The sequence below is a fragment of the Protopterus annectens genome, chromosome 2.part0, assembly GCF_019279795.1.
Source record: "Protopterus annectens isolate FY-2018-M chromosome 2.part0, PAN1.0, whole genome shotgun sequence".
Classification (NCBI taxonomy): Eukaryota; Metazoa; Chordata; order Ceratodontiformes; family Protopteridae; genus Protopterus; species Protopterus annectens.
In genome coordinates this window covers 928,799,441-928,827,168 of record NC_056728.1, presented here as the reverse complement: position 1 = coordinate 928,827,168, position 27,728 = coordinate 928,799,441, and the positions used below count along the sequence as shown (strand labels likewise).

The following is a 27,728-nucleotide window of genomic DNA, read 5'->3' as shown; positions in this document are numbered from 1 at the left end:
CTTTACATCATGCTAGAATCCATATAACTTCTTGAAAAGCAGAGTGGTATAAATAACCAGAAGCTCTAAACATGAGTATTTCAACATAACTTGGAATAAATTAGTAGTCTGAGTCCAATGCTCTGCTGAGATGTATGAATATGTGAAAAATAAAGTGTGGGATTCCTACAGAAAAAATACAAATACAATTATTTGCTCTCTACAGCCTATTACATTCCACTTCTTTGCAGCATATTTGCTCTCAAAGCAAAGTCAGATTTTATATGTTTTTTTTTTTGCTGTTTTACATCCATGCAGGCAAAATACAGATATTTATTCTCAGTAATGCATTCATGCCTTAATTGGTAATGCAGTTACCATACTGGTAAATTTTTTATTTTATTTTTATTTGTTTTATATCCCTGTAGGAAACAACTTGAAAGTGAGCTGAAAGAGGAGCATGTACGACGATCCAGTCTACAGAGAAGAGCGCAGGGGGGGACATACACTGTGAATACACATGCAGAAGTGAAGACCTACCAGAAGCAGATGGCTGAGTTAACAAAAGTAATGTTAAAGTAATATTCTGCTCCCATTAAATGCTTTGTGGTTTAAGACTATGGCTTTAGTTGCTTATGTCTAATTGCTGTATATAGAGTCAAAGAAAAGAACTTTGTGAGACCTTATTGCAACTTGTGTATATTACATTTTCCCCCTGCCAAAACACATTGACTTGGAAAACAAATAATAACAGTAATATTCATATGTACTATCTGCAGAAGTGATCACAAACTCATTGCTTTAAATATATTCTTATTAAAAGTGATCAATAAATATTTCCGTAATCACAAGTAATAGAAAATAAAGCTACAATCCTATGAAACTGTTGACACACAATGTGTAGGGAGATTTACTCTCACATGCTGTAACTTTCATGTGGATATAAAAAGTTTACACACCCCTTTTTCTGATGTAAAAAACTGCGACCACACTAAATCATTTCAAACTTTTTCCACTTTTAATGTGACCTATAACCTGTACAATTCAATTAAAAAACAAGTCTTTTTGGGGAAAAAATGTAAAAAGTAAAAAGCGTACAGTACGCTGGTTGCATAAGCGTGCACACCCTTAAACTAATACTTTTTTCTGTGTGCACCCCCTTAAACTAATATTTTGTTGAAGCACCTTTTGATTTAATTACAGCATTCGCTCTTCTTGGGTACACACCTGCCATCAATTAAAGATACTCTGATTAACTCCAAATAAAGTTTAGCTGTCCTAGTAAGGTTACTACTTTTTCCAAACTCTTTCTGCTTAAACTGTTTAATTCAGCCGTATTGGGTCAACAGCACCAAACTTCCCAGCCCTTAAATAAGGCTCCTAATGCTAAAAAGTTCCACCAAATTGTATTGTTAAATTTGCTGTCTGTGTTTAAAAACAGAACATAGATTAGAATTTAAAGCAAGTACTGTATACTGTTGACCTGTGTCTAAAGGCACTTTTTAGGCTGTCCCCACAGTAATTTAGCTCCCTCCATATTGTTAAAATTAGCTAGTTTGCCCCCAGTATCATCTTTCTTACACCTAAAATAATACCCTGAACACAGTAATTTCACTCTGCTCTCCCTCACATAGCCCTGAAAATTATACCCTTTAGCTATAAAATTAACCTGCAAGTGTATAAAATACAGCTTAAATATAGTCTATAAATTGGTACAAAAAAAACAAATTAAAAATACAGCCAAACATACAACCATACATACCAAAAGTCTAAGGAATACTTGGAGTCAGTGTTAGCCCTCAAGGTTCCATACTAGGTCCACTACTCTTCTCTATTTTTATCAATAACCTTCACACTGCTATCCCTAAAGCTACCTGTATTCAATATGCAGATGATTCCACTCTGATCTGCTCAGCCACCTCCCCATCCGAACTGCAAATCCTAACCCAAAATACATTTAACACTATTGAGAACTGGCTCGCCAAACAACGCCTACTGCTGAACCCCAATAAAACTAAACTTCTACTCTTCACCCCCACTAGTAGAGCTGCCACACTTTCATTCTCTGTCATGTCTAACAATGGTACCACTATCTCCCCAGATCAACACACCAACTTCTAGAGGTTATCATAGACAATAATCTCAAATTTGACCTACAGGTCAACAAAACCACACAAACCATCAGTAATAATCTTGGATCACTGTATAGACCATTTTTAACCCCACTGTCTAGGACTGCAATTGCCCAGTCACACCTACTCTCTACTCTTTTATATGCCTCGCCTGTACTCTCAGACCTCAACAAATCCAAACTAGGTAAGCTGCCCCATAGCTACAACCATATTGCCAGATTTGCCACTGGCTCCACCTATAGAACCTACCACTACCAGAACCTGAAACAACTAGAGTGGCTAGAACTGCCCAGCTTAATTCAATTCAATCAGCTCTTAATAGCGCACAAAATTCTGTACCACCCTGAGGGTACCCCCTCACTTATAAATATTATTAAGCCATATAGCAACCCGAGATCCCTACGGTCAGCCAGTAAACTACTGATCCAAACCCACAAAGCTAATAACTCTGCTGGTAAATGCCTGTTTGCCAACTTTGTTGGCAAAACCTGGAATTTGTTGCCAAACTGTACAGTCCTCCAAAAGTCTCTTAAAAAAAAATCTCAAACAGTATCTCAAAGTGAACTGGCTTTGCCCATGTACCAACCCTGATTAAGTTATAAACTGAAAGCATAATCTGTAAATATCATAACATGCAACTACGTCACCAAGCTCTATATCCATCTGACGTCTCTTGCTTTGAATTGTGTCTCTCCATGAGAATTGTGAGTCCCTACTAGGGAACACTACTAAACCATTGTACAGAATGACTTTGTTTTATATTTTCTAATGTTATTTAGCTTCTTGTGTAAAATTTGGAGCTTTTCTCCCCACGCCTCCACTAAAAATGGACATGTATCCAGTCAGACTCTCCCGGTAAACAAATGTAAAATAAAATAAAAATAAATAAATAGGATTTTCCTGACATTTACTCGTTTGCCTGCAACAGCAAAAGCCATGGTTTGCAGAGAGCTTATAAAGCATCAAAGGGATCTTATTGTTTTAAGATATCAGTCAGGAGAAGGGTACTAAAAAATTTCCACAGCATTGGATATACCATGGAACATAGTAAAGACAGTCTTCAAAAAGTGGAGAAAATATGAGACAACAGTGACATTGCAAAGAACTAGACATCCCTCCAAAACTGATGAAAAGACTAGATGAAAACTGGTCAGGGAGGCTGCCAATAGACTTACAGCAACACTGAAGGAGCTGCAGGAATTTCTGGCAAGTACTGATTGTGTACTGCATGTGACAACAATCTCCCGTATTCTCCATATGGCTGGACTATGAGGTAGGGTTGCAAGACGGAAGCCTTTTCTGACACAGAAAAACATCCAGGCCTGGCTAAAATTTGCAAAACAATACATCAGGTCTCCCAAAAGCATGTGGGAAAATGTGTTATGGTTTGATGAGACCAAGGTTGAACTTTCTGGCCTCTATTCCAAAAGGTATGTTTGGCGCAAAAACAACACTTTGCATGACCAAAAGAGCACCATCCCCACGGTGAAGCATGGTGGTGGCAGTATCATGTTTTGGGGTTGCTTTTCTTCATCTGGAACTGGAGGTTTAGTCACGGTGAAGGGAAATATGAACAGTTCCAAATACCAGTCACCTTTGGTCCAAAACCTTTAGGCATCTACTAGAAAGCTGAAGATGAAGAGAAATTTCACCTTTCAACACGACAATGACCCCAAGCATACATCCAAATCAACAAAAGAATGGCTTCACCAGAAGAAAATTAAAGTTTTGGAATGGCCCAGCCAGAGCCCAGACCTAAATCCAATAGAAAATCTGTGGGGTGACCTGACGAGATCTGTGCACAAGAGATGCCCTCGCAATCTGACAGAGTTGGAGCACTTTTGCAAGGAAGAGTGGGCAAATATTGTCAATTCAAGATGTGCCATGTTGATAGACTCCTACCCAAGAAGACTGAATGCTGTAATTAAATCAAAAGGTGCTTCAACAAAGTATTAGTGCGCACACATATGCAACCAGCATGTGGTATGTTTTTGATTTTTTATATTTTTTCCCCTAACAGATTTGTTTGTTTTTCAATCGAATTGTACAAGTCATAGGTCACATTAAAGGTGGAAAAGTTTTGAAATGATTTATTGTGGTCTCATTTTTTATATCACAAAAACACGGCATTTTAAAAGGGGTGTGGTAACTTTTTATATTCACTGTATATGTAAGGATCTATGTCAGATGATCGAGTTTTCAGAAACTTGAAATTCATACGGCTAAGACTATATGATTGAGTTTCCAAAAAACTCAAACTTAAAAAAAAAAAAAACACAAAACTCTACTTTTTTATGTTGCACCACACACAACCCCTGCAAATTATATATACCAAGTCTGAGATCACACTACAGTGAAGAAAAGGGTACATTTCCCGATTTTCACTGTACCGCGATCTCCATTCAAAAGCATTGAGTTTTCAAAAACTCAGTCATATGGTCTCAACCATATGAATTTAGAGTTTTTGAAATCTCGATCAACTGATAGGAATCCATATATATATATATATATATATATATATATATATATATATATATATATATAAATATATATATATATATATATATATATATATATGTGTGTCTCAAAACCACAAAGAAATAGTAAAAACCACAAAACCAAACCAGAACGACACAGCAGGGTGACCAATAAACAATGTCTTGTAATATCCAAATAATATTGTAAATTCCAAGAAACTAAATATGATGAATACACAAAATTTATTCCAAAATGAAAAACATATGTCCCAACAACAACCCTCAATGGAGTCACAACTTCTTTTTTGCGACTCCATTGAGGGTTGTTGTTGGAACATCTGTTTTTCATTTTGGAATAAATTGTTTATTGGTCACCCTTCTGTGTCATTCTGGTTTGATATATATATATATATATATATATATATATATATATCTGTGTATGTGTATATAGATAAATATATGTATTATGTGGTTTCATACAAACAGCAACATCACACTACATAATTTACAAGCTTCAAGAGATGACAACATTAAGGAAATGTAATCAGAAAGTAAGAACTCATCAAAACTACCAGTAGGGAAGCCATTTTATTTTTTGCCTTCTTTTGCACTAAATGACTGTCCCACTTGTTCACAGCAAGCACATATTCATAGTTTCACCTTTTTGTGATACTGTTTGAATAGTAGCCCTCATACACCCCCTGTTGGTGCTTACCTCATGCACCCCCTGTTGATGCTTAATGCGTCATGAATAATAGCCTAATGGGTCATGCTAGCTTACTTTACACAGCCTACAAATGGGTTTAACCCAATTCAGCAGTCTTTGCATGGCACATGCTATACAGACGGTAATGAGCTACCTGAAAGGAAAATAGCCATGTATATTTTATTGTTATTGAGTCTGACAGTATCAGAAGCAGGTCTTCTGCTTAATTAGTGAAATTTATCTATATCTTTTTTGGCTGTATGAACACCAAAAGTCCTTCTGCAAGTTCACAAAGTATCCTAGCATAGGGAATATGAGCACTGATTTACTGTGAATTAAGCTAGCGTATTCACTTTTTAGTCATCAAGCAAAACAAAAAACAAGGTCTAACATGAGAAATTCCAGAATGTGTAACTACATTTTTTGAACCACAGATGTTGCAGATAGCCAAAGAAGAACATCAGAGGTTAAAACAGGCTACTTCATATCCAGATGATTGCTTTCCCAACAGGTATAAACTCATTTTGTATGTTATATCAGGCAGAAGTAAATGGCAGAGATGAAATGTTGTAAATGAAATTTATTTTTAAAATATGAAATGATAACAGTCTTATAAACAACATACTTTTTTTAATTTTTAAATTAAATGTTTTAAAGGTGGTCCAGAAGAATGTCCCAATAATATGATTGCCCAGTATCATACAGCATGGTACTGGGGACTGGGGAAATCAGTCACAGTGGTAAAAGATACATCTTGCAACAACATCATATGTTCATCCATTATAATAATTATAATATTATTCTGGACTATATAGTGTAGAATGCCATAATGGAAGCATCTGATAAATAGTTTAACAAATATATAATCAGCATTAACTAAGATATTTTTCTAATTCATCCATGCTTGATTTTAAAAGGAAACTACAAACCAGAGACTATATTGTAATACTGGCACATCAAAAAATAAAATTAAATAAAGTATTAAAATTATAAATATTTCATTAAAGCTCACTTACAAACAAATCATCCACCTTAAAAGTATACTGTAAGTTTTAATCTCTTGTTACTGAAACTGCCTGAATATGATCATAACTTATAGAAAAAACATCCTAGCTGAAATAGTGAAAGCATAGTATACATTATTGTAACTGTTACAATATATTCTGTATTCATTAGTAAATTCAATGATTGGCTTTTGACATTTTGGCAACTTGCAGTATAACTTTTTGACTACTGTATTTTGAATAGAAAAAACCTGGCCAAGTGGCAAACTCATTTTTGATTGGTGGGGAGACATACCTGTTAATCTGATAAATTAATTAGAAATTTCTTGGTGGCAATATATATCTTTTAGCACTGTGACTGATTTCTCAAACAAAGGGGCACAAAGGACAATTTATTTACTTATAAGTTGATTTTTTACTCAAATACTATCTCCCACATAAGGGTTCAGCTAGGCATGCTCCATGTATTCAAATTACTGCATTTTTTCTGAACATCTCACAGAAACATCTTGCCTCAAAGAGCACAGAATGTTTGGAATTGTTGAAGCTATGGTCTACTATACAGTACAAAACATGCTTACTTGATAAGAATGCACCTCTAAAATAGCCTTTTTGTGGTTATAAATGGCAGCAGTTGAAAATATGTTTCCTTTCCAAATTGTGTGAAGTCAACATTTTGAGGCCATACCTTTCAGCTGTTCCTGATTTAAAGGGAAGTCCCGGATTTTGACTCAAATTTTAGCTCTGTACCCCTCAATCTCTCCTAAAATTGATGGCATCTTGGAGAAAGGTGGTGATTTAAACTTAATAAGGGCAATAATTAGTTATAGCCTTCTTTTACTATGAAAAAATGTATATTAATCCACATTGTTTATTCTGTTAGTGTCTCAAGTTAGTTGTATTAATATTTTAAAAGTGTCACTGATTATTTCTGGATTTGTCTCATATTCCACTGAGATTTTTCCCTGACTGGTTGTGATCTATGTTTGGGAGTGGAGTGTTTTTTTAATGATACATGCAGAGTGTGAGTGCGTGGGGGGCAGCATGAAGTTTGAGTTTAAAGTTAATATTTTAACTATAAAGTTCCATAACACTGGACCTTGTCTCAGTTTGCATTCATCGAGGACAGGTCATGTTTACTCAACCAGGTGGATTTTTTTTAAAACATTACCAAAGCAATGGATGCAGGCAGAATGGTACATGCCAAATACCTGGACCTGTCCAAAGATTTTGACATAATTCCCCATTCAGGCATAGTAGAAAAACTAAGTAAACAGGGACTAAACCCCTATGTCACCTGCTGGATTGCCAACTAAAGACCAGTCACCAAGTAGGGCCCCCCCCCCACAGGGTTCTGTGCTGAGACTTTTCATGTTTGGCATGTGTTTTCGTGAATTAATAGCCAAAAACAAACGGCTCTGGCTGACTAAGCTTAGAGCAGTCATTCAGTCACTAAATGTTTTAGCTATCCTGCAGGAAGGTTTGGTCCAAACAAATAACTGGTGCCAAAATCATGCATTTTTTGGCAACAAGTTTCAGTTCATAAGTGTATCGTTTGGGAAGTTGTCTACCCCAGGGAATGGGTTTTTCCCATCTGTGCTAACATTTGAAATAAAAAAAAAAAAAAAACTAGCATTGTAAAAGTAAAGAAAAATAGTATGTGTACTGCCAGATTAAACCAGTATCTCATGGTAACTGGGAAGTGGTAACCAAGTAATGGGATACCGGCTGGCTGAGAAGCCCTAGTCCATTCCTATGCCTAGTTTCCCATTTTACCATGATCCAACTCTGTATTTTATGCAAGATGTTGTCCTTATACTGTGGTATCATTCTGGGCAAAGGCAGGATGCTACCCAGGGCTAGGGTCATACCTACCTCGGCCACATGATCCGAGAGCTCTTCCATGTCTCTTTTCCTGAATGCTTATGACTTGTATAGTAAATGTATGAGAGATTGGAGATTCATTGGCTAAATCGGGAAGGAAAATCTAGAAAGTACAGCTACAATTTTTTTTCATAAGCCATAATATGGAGCTTTCACCCACTGGGCTATTAGTTGCTCTTTGATTCAGTTAAGAATCATTAATCAACTTTTAGAAAAAAAAGATACTACTTTTTCAGTTGATAAGATATTCATCGTTAAACAACTGTGGTAGTAGCGATTTACAATATGGAATGCATGGCTCCTTCCTCATGTACAGTACATCTGTCCTTAGCATAAGAAATATGCTACTGTATATAATTTTGCCTTTTTCTATTTTGAATACTGTGATTTGTTTTCTTTACCTTGTGTTTTACTTATATTCTGCTTTTAACTGCATATTAAAACTTGAAAAGAGACCACAGCTGTCTCTTGTGAGTCGGGCAGAATTTTTTTTCCCACCCTTCCACCCGGTTACTGTTGTGTTGTTAAACACCACTGTCTTTCTAGTTGACTGCCCCTTATGGTAATTTGACCCTATATCTCATTTCCTCTCTGCTTTTACTGGCTTGTGTGAGTAAGCGCAAAATTATCATTTTGTGAAATCACTCCCCTTCAACTATTTAAATTTATTAGCCATCCTACTGTATTCCATAGTACCAGAATACAAAAGTGACCACCCCCTTTCAATATATCATGCTGTTTTAAAAACAGTGACTCTCCATTAAAACTTAACTTTTTAGACAGGTAAACTTAAGTTACCTACTTTCACATCTAACTTGTCTAGTGCACACTGCAGTGTTTAGGATAAACCATTTTTTTTCATCTTACCTTTAAGCATCCCCTTGCTCTAAAACCTGCTGGAAAGCACTAGGAAGCCTTAAACTGATACAAGCACTCATCTCTCCTTGTTAATAAGGAGAAATTAACTGTAGGCACTAAACAGCCTATAATTGCAAAGTACCTTGCTAAAGTAAGGGAAAACAGCTCTTGTACTTTACAAAAAAAGCACCAAACCAGGCATGTCCAAGGGTCAGTTTCCAGTGATTTTTCCTGTCCACCTGGTGAATCTGGACATACTGGGGCAATGCAGCAATTGCCTCATGTGCACAGACAACCCTCACCTCCTACCACCCAACACTATAACCTGCGAAAGATGCACTTACATAACCAAACTGGAAGCAAAGCTCTCTCCACCCAAGATTGTGCTAGACAGTCAAGAGGAGAAGGTTAACACCCACACTACACCTCAAGCAACATACAGCCCTTCTAAACCCACACCACCAATACCCTCACATAGCAACACTAAACCCTCATATGCAAAGTCCTTTAACAGTAACCTGCCCAAGCAACAAGGACGTCCGAAGCTGAAACACAAACAAACACCAATCACAAACAAAGTATCACATAGCTCACAACACCAGTGTGCCACCCAACAACAGCCAGGCAAGACAACGTACCCAACACGTTAGTCATAGGTGACTCTATAGTCAGGCACACTGATGTCCTACTCACCAGGCTGAACAAGGAGAAAATTACAGTCAGCTGCCTGTTGGGTGCCAGGATCCGCCACATGACGCATGCACTCAGGTCTCTCCACAACAGTTACAAATATGACTCTGTCATTGTCCATGTTGGAGTGAATGAATTGAGACATAACTCCCTGGACTACATGAAAAGAGACATGGAAGAGCTCTCGGATCATGTGGCCTAGGTAGGTATGACCCTAGCCCTGGGTATCATCCTGCCTTTGCCCAGAATGATACCACAGTATAAGGACAAAATGATTGACTTCAACAATTGGCTAAACTTCTGGTGTCATTCAAAGGGGATCCAGTATCTGTCTGCCAGGGATGATATGGGACAGACCACGATGCTTTGCCAGAGATGGTCTGCACCTGTTGCCCCTGGGATTCAGGTTACTGGCTAAGGCTTGTGCCACCCCTATAGTGCCTTTTTTAGGCAAAGTTCAAAGGACAAAACCACCACCGTAACAGGTACAAGCATGCAAAATCTGAAGGCAATGCTACTCAATGCCAGAAGTCTAAACCACAAAATGCACTCACTCGAGGCACTCCTAAAAATGGAGAACATCAATATCTGTGCAGTAACTGAGACCTGGTTTGAGGCTCCAGAGAGCACCCCTGCAGTACCAGGCTACAACTCTTACCACACATTTTGGCTACCAAACCAGGACCGAAACACTAAAGGTGGAGGAGTGTCCATATTCACCAAGGATATTCACACCACCAGGTTAGTTGCCCAACACAATGCGTCTGAAATTCCCCAGGTGCAACTAACACTAGGTGAGACTGCAATCCAAATTGTAGCTTGCTACAGATCCCCCACCATGCTCCAAGATTCTCACTACACCTTTCTAAACATACTGGAAAATATTAAGATACAATCAAACACCCTAATACTGGGTGATTTCAACTACCTTGCCATTAACTGAGAAAACTACTCGTGTACCAACACCTTTGCCCAACAGTTCTTGGAATTCATAAATTCCAATGCCCTGGATCAACTAATCCATAGTCCCACCAGGGGCTCCAGTATCCTAGACCTGGTCATTACCAATGTGGGAAATCGATACTCCACACCTATGGTCACCCCCTCGTTGGTCAGGTATGACCATAAGCTAATCACCCTTGGCATCCACATCCCTCCCCCACCCCCCAGTAAGGAAACCTCCATAAAAAACTTCTCCAAAGCCAACTTCATGCTACTCAAGTCAGAAGTGACAAACTTCATGACACCCATGCAGGCAGGAACTGAAAGTTCGACTGCTGAATCTTACACTAAGGCACTGTACAAACACATCCACTCGTGCATGAATCGTGCCATCCCAAATAGAAACAAGATGCTCTCCTCCAAAAAAAGGAAGCCAATCTGGTGGTCCCCTGCCATAAACAAACTTTACAACAAAAGGAAGAAACTATTGCAGAAAAGAGGAAAATCCCGGGATGCAAAAACTCCCTTACCAGCCTCAGTAAGAAGCTGAGATCCTTCATAAAATCCTCTAGCTAGTTACGAAAATAAAATCGACAAAGATTCTAAAGACATCCTCAAGGCATTCTATAGCTATATCAAGAATTTAAATGGCAATACTCAGATCTGCTCTGAGCTACAACAGAATGGCAATAAATATACTGATCCCAAGGATATTGCCAATATCCTGGCAGATTGATTCAGTGCCAACATCACCCCCCCACCCCACCCCTTAAAGGGCCCATCTCAGTACCGAAAGATTGCCAAAATTCCAGTAATAATGACCACACAGGTAAAAACTGCACTCTCCAAAGCTAAGAATACAGCATCCATGGGACCAAATGACATCCTGGGCTGTGTACTACATAAACTACAAAATGAACTGGCAAATCACCTAAGTGTCATGTTTAATCATAGCCTCACCTCAGGCTTTGTGCCCACTGAGTGGCGCACAGCTACAGTTATCCCACTCCACAAGGGGGGATTCACCTTGGACCCTGGGAACTACCACCCCATCAGTCTGACGAGCCTGATCTGCAAGGCCATGGAATGCATTATCATGGAACTTATAAACAAAGACATTGGCAACCTTAAACACTAGACCCCACCCAGTTTGGGTTCGTGAAGGGCCGATATTGTCTCCTGAACCTGATTGACGTCTTCGAGTCAGTCTCCAGAGCTGTGGATGAGGGTAAGGCGTTCCGCACAGCCTATCTGGACTTTGCCAAGGCCTTTGACACCATCCCCCACTCTGGAATCATAGATAAACTTACTAAGCTGGGCATTAATCCCTACGTCACTTGATGGGTTGCCAACTGGCTTACTGAGAGAACCCACACTGTAAAAGTAGCCGACTCCAAATCCAGCTCCAGACAAGTGACAAGTGGAGTACCTCAGGGTTCAGTCCTGGGACCACTTTTTTTTGGCATCTACTTCTCTGAAGTACAGGCCAACACTAAGGGACTCCGGCTAACAAAGTTCGCAGATGACTGCAAACTGGGAGCCATTATTGAATCCCCAAATGATGTGGATATTCTACAAAAGGGCCTTACAGAATCAGATGCTTGGTGCTAGAGCCATGGGCTCAAGCTCAATGCCAAGAAATGTATAGTTATCCCCTTTGTGAAAAAACATGTACCCATGAATTACCACATAGGTGGCAGTACACTAAACACCGAAAGTATGATGATTGACTTAGGGACACAGGTGGACACTGGTCTCACCTTCGATAACCACATAGCCACAACAGTCAGGAAATCCTTCTATGTGGCACACCTCATTACTAAGGGCTTTTCATCCAGAAAAAAGGAGGTCATTGTCCCACTGTACTCATCCCTCACTAAACCCATTATAGAATACAACGCCTTGGTTGATATGTACCTCTCAAGACATCTGCAACAACTGGAAAGGACACAGAAATACCCCACTAAAAGAATCACAGGCCTAAAGCAGATGCCATATGCTGACCATCTAAAAGAACTCTAGCTATACTTTGTCACATATCGTCTACTCAGAGGTTATCTCTGCTTAACATACAAGCCCATGTCACACCCAGAGCTGGTGGACATGCTACACTTAAAGAAAAGCCATTTCCTCAGAGCCACATGCTCCAGGGATCTAAACTTTGTCATCACAATGAACACAACATGCTGGAGGGATAGGTTCCAGACCCAGAGACTCCCTAGACTGCCCATACATGTCAAGCAGAGCACCTCTTTGGCCCTGTTCAAAAGGAAACTTGACGATTGGATGGGAGATAGAAAATTCACTCCGGGGATCACATCAGTCACCCTGCTAGACAGGGGTCCAACTAGTAGAGGTCTCAGCACAGAACCTTGTGACACTCCACTGGTAGCTGTTCTACTGGTGAGAGGGTGGAATCCCCAACTTTGACAGTATGGATTCTGTCTGTGAGCCAGTTCGCTACCAGTCTAGTGACATATGGGTTAATCCCCAGCTGGGAGAGTTTCTTGATACCTGAATGGGGGACTGTGTTGAAAGCCTTGGCTAAGTTAAGATAGGAGGTATGTACTGCTTAGCCTTCATCCAGGGATTTGGTGACATTCTCAAAGAAGTCCACCAGGTTTAGTAAGCATGATCTACCCTTAACAAAGACAAACTGGGTCAGGTTGAGAGTTTGAATGTTGCCTACATCCTTGTTGATAAGGTCCTTGATGATTTATGATCTTGCAGATAAGGCTGGTTAGGCTTATGGATCTATGGTTCCCAGGGCCAGTTGATGGACCCCTTTGTGCAAAGGGATTACAGTTGCTGTTGTCCACTCTGCTGTAACAAAGCCAATGCTCAGGTTATGGTTAAAGACAGTGCCAAGTGGATCCACTAGGTCATGTCTTAGGTTATTTAGTAAGCAGCCTGCAATGTTATCTGGTCCCATAGAGGCTATGTTTTTGGCTATAGAGAGCTTTGGAGAGCACGGATATGACCTGTTCATTGAAGATACTAGGGAGAGCAGGTGTGAGGTATGCTTTGGGGCATGGATGGTGGGGATGGGGGTGGGGTGAAGTTTGCACTAAATATGTCAGCTAATAGGTTGGCAATTTCCTCAGGGTCATTGTGAGTGGTGTTGTCCATTATAAGATTGTAACATAGTTGGGTATTCCCTTTTAGATTTCAGATGTAGCTAAAGAATGCCTTATGATTGTCTTTAGCTAGGGAAGCTAATTTAGCCTCATAAATAGTTTGAGGACTTAACCAGATATCTGATTTGCTTGTTCAAGCTGTGGAGGGTATTCTTTCTTTGCTAAGTTCCTGCTTGTTCTGAGATTTGGTTTCTTCCTTTTGTTATGTAACCTGTTTATCTTGCTTATCTTATTTACCTGAGGACATTGTTTTGATCCTGTCAGGTAGAGCAGAGCCAATACAGTTGTATAAGTGGTTATACATGGCGTTTGTGTACACCTCTGCATAGGAGTCATTGTTAGCTGTGTTAGCAGGGGGGGGGTTGAACCTTTTCAAACCATCACTCAGTAGGCTATAGTTTGTTTTGGAGAAGTTTCTCATTTCTATTTCTCCTGTGGCAGTTAAAGGTCTGATCATTGCTTGGAACAAGACAGAGTTATGGTCTGACCTTACTAGGTAGAGTAGACCACAGGGAGTAGTGCAGTGACCCCCCTCCAGTATTAGTGAGTACTAAGTTCAGAACATTTGAGCCCCTTGTGAGGGTGCAGGCCAACTGTTCCAGAGAATTTGTATTAACAAAGACCAGGAACCTCAAGGCAGTCAAGCTTGTGCTCGTGTACGTCCCCCACTCAGAATGATAGCCGAAATCTCCCATGACCAAGATTTTTGGCCTTATAGTGAGTGACTCAAGCAAGTCCAGGTAGGTGATGTGCTTCTCATGGTTCATGCTAGGGGACCTGTAGCTAGCAATGATGTGGTAAGGTGTTTTAACTATAGTTATTTGGACCTGGAGTAGCTCAAGAGAGTCATAATGTTCAACCAGTCTCAAGGTGTATGTGGATTTAATGAAGATGGATGCATGATGACCTATGGTTCTTTCACGCTCGTTTTGAGGTGTGAACATGTGGAAGGCATTGTAGCTTTGCATGGCCTGGGTGCTCTCTGTGACCTTGAACCAAGTCTTGATGACTGCACATACATCAGCATCTTCCAAGGTGAGGAGAACTTCCAGGGAGAGCAGTTTCCTGTTTAGACTCCTAGCATTAAGCAGCAAAACCTTGAGTTTGTCTGTAGTGGATTTTTTTTTACATCGGAAGTTTTGTTGTTTTGGTATTGCCTAAAAAGGGACTATGGGGGAGGCAAGTGTCTTTGCCAGTATTCAGAATTCTTTTTGCCAGTATTCAAAAGCCTAAAGGAGACAGGTAAAGACCATCTCTAGCAAAGCAGCGTGGTCAGTCAACCATGTCTTTCCAGGCTGACAGATATTGGATCCCCATGGGTTGACACAAGAAGCTATGCCAATTGTTGAAGTCAATCAATTTTTGTTTGTATTGTGGCATCATCCTGGGTGAAGGTAGAATGCTGCTTAGGGGTATGGACATACCTGTCTGGGACACATAATCTAAGAATTCAGTCATGTCTCTCTCCATATAGTCCAGGGAGGTACATCTCAAGTCATTCACCCCAACATGTGCTATGACAGAGTCATAACCGCAATTGTTGTTGAGTGACTTGAGTGTGTGCATGATTTGACAGATCCTGGCACCTGACAGGTGGCTGACCATGACCTTCAACTTGTCCAACCTGGAGAGAGGGACATCTGTGTGTCTCACTATGGAATCTCCTATGACCAGGACATTTGTTTTTGAGATGATTTAGGGACTTATTCACTGAGACACTGGTATGTGTGTTGTGTAGTAGATTTTGCTTGTGCTCTAGTATGTGTGAGTTGTTTGTACTTGGGGGGGGTCACTGGTCTTTTTGTAGGTTCACAGTGAGTACCTCTGCATATGTGGGTTTGTGTTCTGACTTCATCTTGTGTGAGAGGAGAGAAATGTGTGCTGACAACCTGTTTAATGTCTTGTTTATTGTTACATGACAGGATTGATACCATTTTCATAGTATAGTTACATCTCTCGCATACTGTTTTTGTTTGCTGTAGGAGCAAATAGATGCCTGTATACATAAGGCAATTACTACACTGTCGCAGGATGCCCATGTCAATCAGGTTGGTTGGAGAAATATTGGGGAACTGACTGTCCATTGTATCAGGTTAAACCATAAGTACTATTATGGGCTGGGCAAGTTAGATCAGATTTCGCTCTAGGGTCAGCAGTTGGACTTATTCTATTGAGGATTAAAAAGTGTTGCAATGCTGCTCAGTGGTCAGCTGAGTTGCCCGCAGTGCAGCAGTGAGCAGTTGAGTTGTCCGCAACACAGCAGAGAAGCCTGTGAGGGTTCCACTGACTGTTCTCAAGGGGAAAAGATGTATCTAGGCATTTGTGTCTATACAGGGCACCACTAACCCCCATTGCATGCACAGCTACATGCAAACAGGGCTTAAGTATAAGCAAATTTAAACAGTTTTAACACAAACTACCAATACAAAAGCCCCACACAGTGTCTTATTCCAGCAATCCCCAACTCAGATGCGTCCTGAGCTACACACTTCTGCCACAAGGGTGCAGGGAGGCCCTCTTAATGTAAGATGGCTGGTTTTAGTGCTCAGGTGATACCACAGTCTAGATTCAGCAAGTCTGAATCTAGTCTATGCTATTTAAGGCAGAAGTAGCAATGATACAAAGTTCATAGGTTGGTACTAGGCTATCGGCCCTAGGGCCTATGCAAGCCTAGCCATAACAATTCCCTGGCTATTTCTTACCACAATATTTATTTCCCTGGACCCCTGTCTAGCAGGGTGACTGACATGATCCCCGGGGTGAATTTCCTATCTCCCATCCAGTCACCAAGGATCCTTTTGAAGAAGGCCAAAGAGGTGCTCTGCTTGACATGTATGGGCAGTCTATTCCAGAGTCTGGGGAGTCTCTGGGTCAAGTGCAGAATGAAGCAGTCACAACAGCAAAAAACAGTAAAAATGAAGCAGCAGTTCAACAAAATACAGTTTACAAAGTGCAATACAGGCTTAAATTATACTTAGTTTTAGAAGATTTCAGTGGATGCCTTGGATATCTGTTCAGATGCACACCAGACCTCGGGCTAAGAATGCCAAACTCTGAGCAGCTCCAGTAAACTGAGTGCAACCCGCACAAACGCGAGACTTAAATACAAGTGAAGTTAAACCATTTTAAACCTAACTACCAAATAGGAAAGCTCCATACAGTGCCTTATTCGTGCATTCCCCAACTCAGGTGGGTCATTTCCACCTATTTCCTCTTTTTCCTGAGGTGGTACAGCCCTAAGTAATTCACTGAACTCTTGTCCTTCATGTGCAATCAACTTTTAAGTCTTCAGCCTAGTTCTGTTGACCTTAGAGCCTTCTCTGACCACTACTTGAAGGTAATTGTGGCAACCAGTGGTTTATACTGTGGGACAACTGTTTCACTGAAGATGACTTTGCAATCACTGATTCTATCCTAAGTCTGCCCCAGTGTCCTTTCCTTACTAGGAGAAAGTCTGAGTTGCATGTGGGAAACTCTTATATGTGATATTGGGACTGTCTCTCTTTACACAACCATGTGCTGGCCACCATTAAGCCATTTGGTAAAGAGACGTCTGGAATAGCCTCTCCTTTTTTATTTCTTTTGCACCATCTGTGTGGAACCAGGGAGTTGTCATATCCTGTTCTATCTGTCTGTCTGACCAGATATCTGCATTCAAGTCCCCAATTATCAACATCAATTCATGTCGTCCTGCTTTGTCCAGTACATCCTGCAATTGCTGCCTGAATGCATTCTTTTCCTCACTATCATAACCCTGCTGTGTGGCACAGACTGAATTTATGAATACTGCCCTGGCCTTTCACTGGAGTCTGATGGCCATGAGTTTGTCTCTCATTCTGATGACACTCTTCACTGTCTTCTGAAGCCTGTCTCTCACCACAATTCCCACACCATTTCTAGTCCATCCTCCCAAAGTATTAGACTCTAGATCCAAAGTCAAGTGTTCTTGCTGTCTCCTGAATACAAAAGATATCCATCTTCCTCCTTACCATTTTCCAAGTTCTATCCCGTCAGTGAACCTACAGTGAGTGTAGGAATCCTTGGGTCATGATTGGCAGGTTGATTTGTTTTATATCTAGCTTTCACTCAAAAGAGCTATCGCATGTAACCAAATCTGGGTAAATGGATACCAGTCCACCAGTAGCTTATTGACCCAGAGCTACTGGACCTTATAGCAGGGTCACACTGTCCATTAGGGTCACATACAACCCTCCCACCATTAGCATGGATCCGTTTCATAGGTCAGAGTAGGTCTGGTCTTCCATTTATCACCAGCAAATACCAAGCCCATTTTTTGGCAGCATTAGTCAATGTGACCAAATCACCTAGACCCAGTTTTTACACTGTCAAGTGACTAACATTGACCGTCTGTGATCCTAGCTGAATATACCACGTGCATTATTTTCCCATCACTGTTATTTAAAGAAATTACAAAGAAAATGCAGGCTAAAACAACTGAAAACCAAAAAAAAAACGGTAGTAAGACAGCAGTAAGCAGCAAACGTTTCTTGAAGTGCTTTTCGTCAGCTCTACAAAGCTGACTTCATCAGAATACATTTAATAACCAACAACCCAATATATATAACAGTCAAATTAATTAACACAACTACATTTAAAGAGACAGCCCTTTTAAAAACATCTCGGAAATAAATATATTACAAAACGGTTATAAAAGGATTTTTTCATTTTTGAAAGCAAACCTATAAAATCCAGTTGTAATAGGTGCTGTTTACTCATCCATTAAAATAGCACTAATAAAAAAAAATTATAAACCAATTATAAAGAATGTTTTCAAAATTTATATTAAACCAGACATCTGATAACAAACTAAATTACATATATATATATATATATATATACATACATTAAGTATATGTAAATTAGTTGTATAATATACATTCTTTAGCTGCTTAGAGACCTACACCTGCTCACCTCTTTAGGCTATTTAATTTCAACACACTACTAATAGAGCAGGAGTCATTTAATCCAGGATGGCTATAAGCATTTAATCTCACTTGCCATTTTAACTCAAGTTCATCAAGTTTGAGGTTTCTTGGGCCTCCCCTTGGGTCAACTTTAACTTAATCAATAACCATAAACTTAAAGTTATGGTCCAAGTAGCACTCTATGTGTTTATCAAGGGCATTTTCAAGTTTGCCCTTTTTAATAGCATAGAGGTGTTCGTACATCCTGTCCGTCAACCTTCTCTCAGTTTTACCTACATAGAATGCTGGACAGGATGTACATCTAGCCAGGAATGTTAGAAATGTTGAATTGCAATCAAATTTACTCTTCAATTTATAAGTGGTTCCATTTACTTGAAATATATTAGTTTCAACAACGAATCTACAATAGTTGCAATTCTGACATTTGTACATACCCGGGTGCTTCGCTACAACCACATTGTGCTTTTCCAATAAGGCTTTAAGGTTCTTCCCTTTCCTATAAATCACTCTTGGCCCTTCACCTAGCTTCTTGTGGATCTCAGGATATAATTTAAAGAGGTCCCAATTTTTCTTTAAGATAGATACACATTGTGGACTATATGTACTAAAAGTAGTTATAAAATTCACAGGTGAGTTGTTCTCAGACTGTCCGATGTTAACGAACACATTCTTATTTACATCACCAGAGCTATTTGCCTCCAAGTCTGTACCTAACTCTAAGGTGGGTACTGTAGAATTGACACTCAAAAGTGGGGTATATACTCTATTATATCTTTTATCTGTAACCTCTTGAATGAGTGAATCAAGCAATGGTTCAGGGTACCCTCTATGAAAGAACATGTTCTTGATTACACTACATTCAGTAAGAAAGTCTTCATCCAGGCTAGCCATCCTAGAAGCTCTCACCAGCTGTCCCTTAACTACAGATTTTTTCTGGTGGAAGGGATGACAGCTGGTATAGTGGAGAAAAGTGTTAGAGTATGTAGTTTTCCTATATATACTAGCTGTGAATGCATGTATATTATAATCTTTACTTGGACAAATATCCAAGTAAGCTATAGATTCACTGTTAAATGTAGATGTGAACTGCAGGAACTCAGTGGTGTTGTTGAAGTAGTCAATGTCTGACTTACTCTCATTCCCCTTAAACAGGATGAAAATATCGTCCAGAAATCTGGTGTAATAAACAAAGGCATCTAAGAACCTATTACCACTGAAAACATACTCAGTTTCCCAATGTGCCATAACTAGGTTAGCTATACTGCCCCCACAAGGGGAGCCCAGAGCAACCCCCACTTTTTGCAAAAAGAAATTGTTTAAAAACATGAAATAGTTATTAGACAGTACTAAGTCAATAAGTGCAGACACCAAGTCAATTTCATTAGTGGGTGCATTGTGTTTCTTAAGCATCAGACTCACCCATTCTAAAGCTATGTCATGGGGTATGTTGGTATACAAATCTTTCACGTCGACAGTAATAAAGTTATAGTTCTCATCAAATTTCACAGTACCAATGTTCTCCAGAAATGACCACGAGTCCTTACATATTTGGGACTTGTTTGCAAGGTATTTCTGTAGAATAGCATCTAGAACCCCCTTGCACAAGAATATGTGGGTGATCCCCTACTATCCACCAAAGGTCTTAATGGAGGGTTCTCGACACACTTATGAATTTTGGGAATACCAAAAGTACAAGGGTATCTGGGGTACACTGTCTTCATATAATTGTAGATCTTTTGATCTATACACCCTTCAATAAATAATTCCTCTATGCAGTTCCTAATGGTACTATAAGCTTTATTTACTTCAGAATGCGAACTAACAGCGTATACTTCAGCATTAAGTAACTCGGTCATCCGATGTTGATAATCGAATGTACTAAACACCACTAATCCCCCACCTTTATCAGGTTTACAAAACCTAAGGTCCTGTGTTGTGAAGAAGCGCAGTAACTCGCTTTCATCATCATTCAAGTTAGTAGGTAAACTCCGACCATACTTGTATGTATTCGCATGTCTGACATCTAATTCACAACATTTTTCGAATAAATCAACTTCAGGATGTAAAGGGGGGTTATAAGTGCTTTTCACATGGAACCTGTCATTACAATCACCATCAAAAATATTTCCCATTAAGACATGGAAGTTAAGCTTCCTCACAAAAGATTTAACATCCAGTATAGTATCTACAATATTCCATGGTTTAGATGGAATAAATGTGAGGCCCTTGGATAGTAAGACAACCACGTCAATACTGAATTGAGCATCACTATAGTTGTACAGTTTATAATCACCTGCTCTATTCGAAATAATTTCAGGTGGACCGGCACCTACTTCCCCTACTTCAAATGAAGCAGAGTGAAGTGTCAAGTGTGTCATAATTTACATCCATATCAAAGGTAGGTGAATACTGTTGTAAGGTCGAATTCAACGACAACGCAACATCAGGGTAAATTATTACTTCTTGACGTTGTTGTATGTTTGTTTTTTTGTACTAGGGTTGATGAAAATTTTTCTGCTTTTTTTCTGGCCCCCATATCGGGGGCTTGCTGAAAATTCTGGTCCCATTGTGGTAAATAGTCTACATGAGCACTATGTAGTCTGTTACTCCACGGAGTACCCCTCCCTCCTTGTCCGTGGGTGTCTGAGGGACCAGTACTGTAATTATAGTTACTGTAATCAAGTTCAATTTTATCAATACTATCCCCAGTTTCATGTGGAACAATCCGATTTCCATTCAGCTGGTAAGTTGTTTTGGGGTCGAGCATTTTATTACCCCAAACTTGTGCCGGTGGTGGAACAGGATAGGCAGTGCCTGCACTGTACACCTTAATGTCTCTATCCAGTTTTGTAATTTTGTTTGTTTCAAGTTTGTGCATGTGCTGGTCAATACTGTTAAAAATATGTTCATATTCATATTTATATCTTGCAAACTCATAATGGGTTTGGATAGTTTGATCCAATTCAGTCACATAACTTGATATATTTTCTACCCATATGGTATAATGTTTAATGATGGTTTCAATAAGTTCGAACCCTTGACGGTCGAACAAGTTAACCAGGTCCATGTGAGAAGCTGAACCATTCTCCAGTGCCGTAGGGTATGACACACGTCTCATGCTTTTAGGGATGACCTTCCTATTTAAACACTCACGAAAATAAGATATCTCAAGTTGCAGTTTTTTTAAGTTTTACAACGCATGAGTCAAATAGTTTAAGCTTATTAATGATAGCAGATTCGTCAGAACCAGTAGATGGTTCACTCAAAATTGTGCTCGAGTTATGACTGACCCCACTAATTAAATGGAATCCATTGTTTAACCAAACAGTAAAAGAAGAACCTAAAGAATTAAATAATTTAGTCTATAATTCATTGGGTCCTATTATCCCACTCTCTCCTTATACAGCACCACCATCTTTTCCTGCCATCCTTTCATATATTCTGGCATCCTCCTTCCTCCTCTATTTCATTAAACGTACTTGCTGTATATTCCCCTATCTGCATCCAATCAGTGCATAGTAATGAAATGGGAAACCATCTGAAGCTTTAGTGTTTTCCATGTGTATGAACACAGTTATAACCTCCTCTATGTTAACCCTTGTATGCATCCTTTCCCTTACCAGACCTTGTACTTCATCCCACCAACTTCCAGTTGCATGTATAATGTCTTATAGAATTTCCTGAACTCCTTTCTTATCTTTCTTTTCTGTTTTCACTGAATTCCCCCCTTTTCTGCAGGGCTACATTTTATTTATTTTCCCTTTGTTTACTGGGTTTAGTCAATAACCCTTTTTCAGTAAAGCCCAGGGAGAAAAGCTCCAATGAGCTTTGCCACCTTACTTGTCGTAACCAAAACATCAACTGGTGACTCAGGTCTTTCAGCCTTTGCTAACACTTCCAAAGGAATTTTTTTGCCATTCCCCTTTTACCTGCCAATACAGGTCTTGTTGCCCACTTCTGCTCAGTGTGCCAGCAATCTTCAACTTCTTTCTTATCCTAAATCCATTAGTGGTCCCCTTACACTGCTGCCCAGGATTATTCATTCACGCCACTTTTTTGTATACTCATAGTTTCCACATAGTATCTAATGACTTCCACTTTAGAGTGGCAACAATGCATCACACCATCATTTATTTTTTTATAATTGCTTGATACATGAGATGACATGAGATGACCTACTTATGCCTACCACATCAGACCCTTTTCCAGGCTGCTTGTTTTAGGAACCACTCTTTCATTTAATGACAGTGCATCTTCACTATGATTTGTCTGTATCCTGTGTATCCTCTGGACTTATGAATCCAGACCATCACTCTCTTCCACAAACTTAGTGACTCAGACCTGCACAAATTTTGTGTCTTCTCTTCCAGTCCTTTCATCACTTCTGTAATTTGAAAAAAAAAAATCTGTCCTCTGGATTTGTTTTCTAGGTTATCCATTTCCATACTCGGTTCCTTTAGTCTAGACTTAATCTTACAATTATCCTCTTCTTCAACCGATGTTATAACCGCATTCTTGTTGTAGTTGTCCTACTTCCTTTTGTACATACCCTAGCATGGCCTGCACATTCCCTGCATCTGATGCAATGAAATCCACCTTATATGATACAGCACTGCATCAATCCTCTTGGTATGACATGCTGTCCTGCTTCCTCCAACCTCTCCACTTTGTAACACAGCAAATCAATACTAACATCATTTAATTGTGCTGTATGTTCCACTTGTACCTTTACACCACTTTCAAAAACCCAAACTTCACAACTCTTCTTCATTTGCATCTCCACCTTAAAACAAGTAATTATGAAGTGTGTTATTTTATTTCCACATTTAGCCAGGCCCCTGTAGTAACTTCTTACCTCAAATTTCTTGGGACCTGCTTTTATTGTCTTTTCCTTCTGAGCCTGCTGGCATGCACAGCAACCTTTGTGCTCAAATGCTTTTCCTTTCTGTGTTTGCTTCTGATTTAAAACATTTATTTTAGTACCATACCTCCTACTAGCATTGGTGAACTTTTATTGTACTTTTTTTGTTTTCTCCAGGCATTCAAAACTCTGCATCTCCACACTTTTTCTCTCTGATCATCTCCTGCAAGTTGCACTTGCTCCTTCCACCTTCCAATAGCCCCTGTTCATGTTTTGTTCTCACCTTAAACTCCTTTGCCCTACTCCAAACTCTCCCACATTCATCTACAGTTCTTCATTCACCAACCTCTTTACGTTGAGCCTTAATTTTTTATCCCATCACCCCATACCTTTACCTGGGTGTGAACTGCTCCCCTAATGATCCTTGTTCCTTAGTAGCTGTACAGTATCTCTCTGTTCTCCCCATTTTGCCCTGCCTCCCTGCTAGCATGATACAGTTCCCTTGCTTTTCTTTGTCCAGGAGATCACATAAATGACTGAAATATCAGACGTACTGAATGAATGCTTTGCTTAAGACTTCACAGTTTTCTATATGTCTGTCTCCAGCTCTCTCTTTCTCTCTCTCTGTTCCTCTCTCCCTGTCCCTCTTTCTCTCTCCCTCCATCTCTCTCACTCTTTCACTCCCTCTTTTCACCTGTTTGCCTCTTCTTCATGTACTTACCCAAAGCCCTGAATACTGTAGTCCTGATGCATTAGTATAGCATGTTTATTCCCTCAGCTTACTTCCAATCACCTGACTCATCCTTTTCCATCTAACCAGCATAGCATAGTGCACTTTTCTATAGCCTTACACGATTCCCCTTGATTTTTAATTCTTATGCTGTATAGTGTCATGATCACTGCTGGTTAATGGTGCCATGGCACCCTACATGTCGGTTATGGTCATATCTCGTCATACAGAGGAGTAATGAAGGCAGAGAAGCACCCCACATGTATATACACAGGCGTCTTCAGGTGCATGGAAGCATGCCTCAACTTCGAAGAGCAAGAAATCTGCACAAAGCCATAAATGAAAGTGGGACAAATGCCCAAAATTAGCGACAATTTTTAAATGTTGCTCTTATAGACTTAGAAAGTTGAGGGAATAATAGTTTTGCTGTAACATGAATTTACTGAAGGGTATGCAGTCTGAAGCTCAAATATCTGTCATCATTTTCTAACTTCAGTCCTTAATGATTAGCCACTAATTTGCAATAAAAAACACAATTTTGTGAAAAATGGACCAAAACTTTGCGGCAAAAATCTGGACATTCTGTGAAAACCTTTACAGTTGAGAGGTATGTATGGATGCATGATATAGCTTAGATATATACCTTTAGATAGGTAAACGTTAGAGGAAGAAAAACAAATAGATCATGAGTGAACAGTTTTGTATACAGTAGAAGGTATTGGTGTGCAACATGTCGTCATCACAGAGAGAAAACTCAGTGAGGTCTTTAAAGTGTACATTAATACATGCTCGGAATGTCAAAATAAAATTGATGGGTAATGGGAAAAAATCTGCATATCAAGCTTGATATGAGCAGTTTTGAAGAAAGACGAGACAAGTAGACTTGTTAGGACTGCAAGCCTTACCTTCAGTCATTATCTAAGCACCATGGTACTGCTTCAAATGTGCAATTCAATTACCATTATTTTAATCTGTATCTAAAGTAGCCTTTGGAATATCAATCTAAATGCAGTCTCTCTCTCTTAAATAACTGGATGCAAATATTTTGTTTCTGTTTTATAGGTCATCTGCTCATTATGAAGAGAGGCCAGGTAAGTGCCATGTTCCTTCACTAGCAGCCATTTGTATTTAGTGCAAGTGGAACTGCATAGCTGAAGCGGGTATCAGTTGTCAGTATGAATGATGCTGTTTGTGATTTCTGCTTGCACACTGTGTCCTCAATGTTGTTTCTGGACACCTTTAAACCTATAGTTACAAAAGGAAGAGTAAATACATAGGGTGGGCATTACAGGGAAACAATGGACCTTGCAGGGATGAGGGGATATCAGGCTTCACAATGCCCCTAGGTGGCCCGTTATTTCCTTGAAATACAAGAAATCAAATGTTGCTTGATAAATCAAACGTGGAATTTTCTGAAAGTAGGAAAATTGCCTCGTTGCATACATTTAATATTGATCCCCACAGTCTTTAGCCATCCTGGACTATTGCAGTCACCATAACTGTGTGTGTGTACTTCACTATTATCATTGCTGACAGTACCATTTTATCATCAGATTGTGCTATTTGTGTGGTACCACTGCCAGCTTCCAGAGACCCGCAAATATTAGGCATGTGCCAAACTGTTATGCTAGAGACTAAGAATGTGTTCAGATAGCTACAAGCCAGTCCCGTATGTAGCCAATGTATATATACATACCCTGTGGTACAAGTTGTTCCTGATGCAATTATGTTGTCCCTGGTTTACATAAAAACATGTGTTTCTATGAGTAAACCACAAACGGATGCAACTTAGTGTTCTAAAGGAATAATGTGCCAGTACTCACATTGAGCATTCCCGCATGGAAGCAAGATACAAAGCTAGAGGAGGCAAACCAAATCTATCATGAGAGGACAGTTTTGTATGTAGTAGAAGGTATCTGTGTTTATGTCAACCCCCTGTGCTTTGGTCTTGGCATACAGTAATGCAGAAACATGCCAGTAGTCATGCGACACATCTGTTTATTCTTCTATTATGGCTGTCTACTACAGTGATGTTTTGCATCAGTCCCTGACATATCTGGTCCTAGAATATCTTGTCTGTTTTATCCTTATCAAGTATATGCTTAGAGCAATGAGCATTCAATCTGATGACATAGGCCATAGTCTTCATATAAGAGTCTCACAAAATGTGTGAAAGTGAGAGTGAAAAGAAAATGGCTTCTCAATTTATGCAACAAAGCTGGCGACTCTTGGCATTATCTAAGTGTACAAGACAATGTTTCATATTTTCCAAACAAGCACTGCTATAACAAGAACTGTTGCTAGCTTTGGCATATGGTATAGGTAAGGTATGCTGCAGCTCATATAGGGAATGTAAACAAATGTCTCGGTATGGGAGAAATGGAATAAAATTGTCATAGCTGTCTCTCATGTTATTTCTTAATGTATATAGTTCTCATTAAAACTCTTTTCTGTTTATTTCAGAATAAATAAAATATCCATGGAAGAAAGTTTTAACAGGCCTTTCCCAGAAAGAACCTCTTCAATATTTCATGTTTTTTATAATATGTTTTAACATGGCAAGTGAAACACAACTGTTCATGGCTATCCCAAAGGGCAAAGAGAGATGACACTTCCAGAGAAAGTGCTGATGTACGGCTCGTTCTACTCCAGCACTCTAACATGTTAACTAATAATGATATCTATCTGCCAAGTATAAAATGATGTTCAGAAGATATAAGAGAAAGCAACTGCACGTGGAAGTGAGAGATGTAGATTCTGTGGTGCTGTACCTTCCTTGTTTCAAGAATGTTTTTTGTGTAGTTTTAACAGAGTTGGGACAGTTTGATTTTTTTCTCTGTAAAAGTTCCTTGGTGGAACAGTATTTTAGGAGAAGGGTGCTGTACCTGCAGTATATCTTAAATACAATCTCACAATCCTTAAGAAAACTTAACTTCATGAAAATGCACTTTCACGAAATACAAATAAACCAGAAAAAAAAACCACAACACAAACCACGTTTATGCAGGCGGGCAAGCTGCGCACCCCCCCCACACACACACCCTCGCTACTTTTATATTCTCACTCCAAAATTGCGCTACAGTGGGGAAAAGGGAAAACTCCCTTATCCCCGCTGTGCCACAATCTAAGCAACAGCCCCCACTGTTGTTTGCTTAGTTGCCTTTTCACGAAAGTGCATTTTCATGAAAATGCACTTTCACAAAAAGGAGTTTGCTTGTTTACGTTTCGTTGAAATGTAATTTTGATGGGTCGAGGTAGACCCTCACAAACACACGTATAGATAGATATGTAGACCTAACTATTTATCTATCTATAGATTTGTATATTTGTGTATGTCTATATATACACACACAAACATGCGTGCACACACAGACACATACAC

General features: G+C 39.5%; 1 long non-coding RNA gene across 1 annotated transcript; it reads left to right on the top strand.

Moving 5' to 3' along the window:
- The first annotated feature begins 267 nt into the window (after nucleotides 1-267).
- On the top strand, nucleotides 268-27,728 carry LOC122793303. The gene is made up of 4 exons (XR_006363459.1): nucleotides 268-546; nucleotides 5,729-5,805; nucleotides 25,409-25,437; nucleotides 26,810-27,728. It is a non-coding gene; the product is annotated as an uncharacterized LOC122793303 (long non-coding RNA).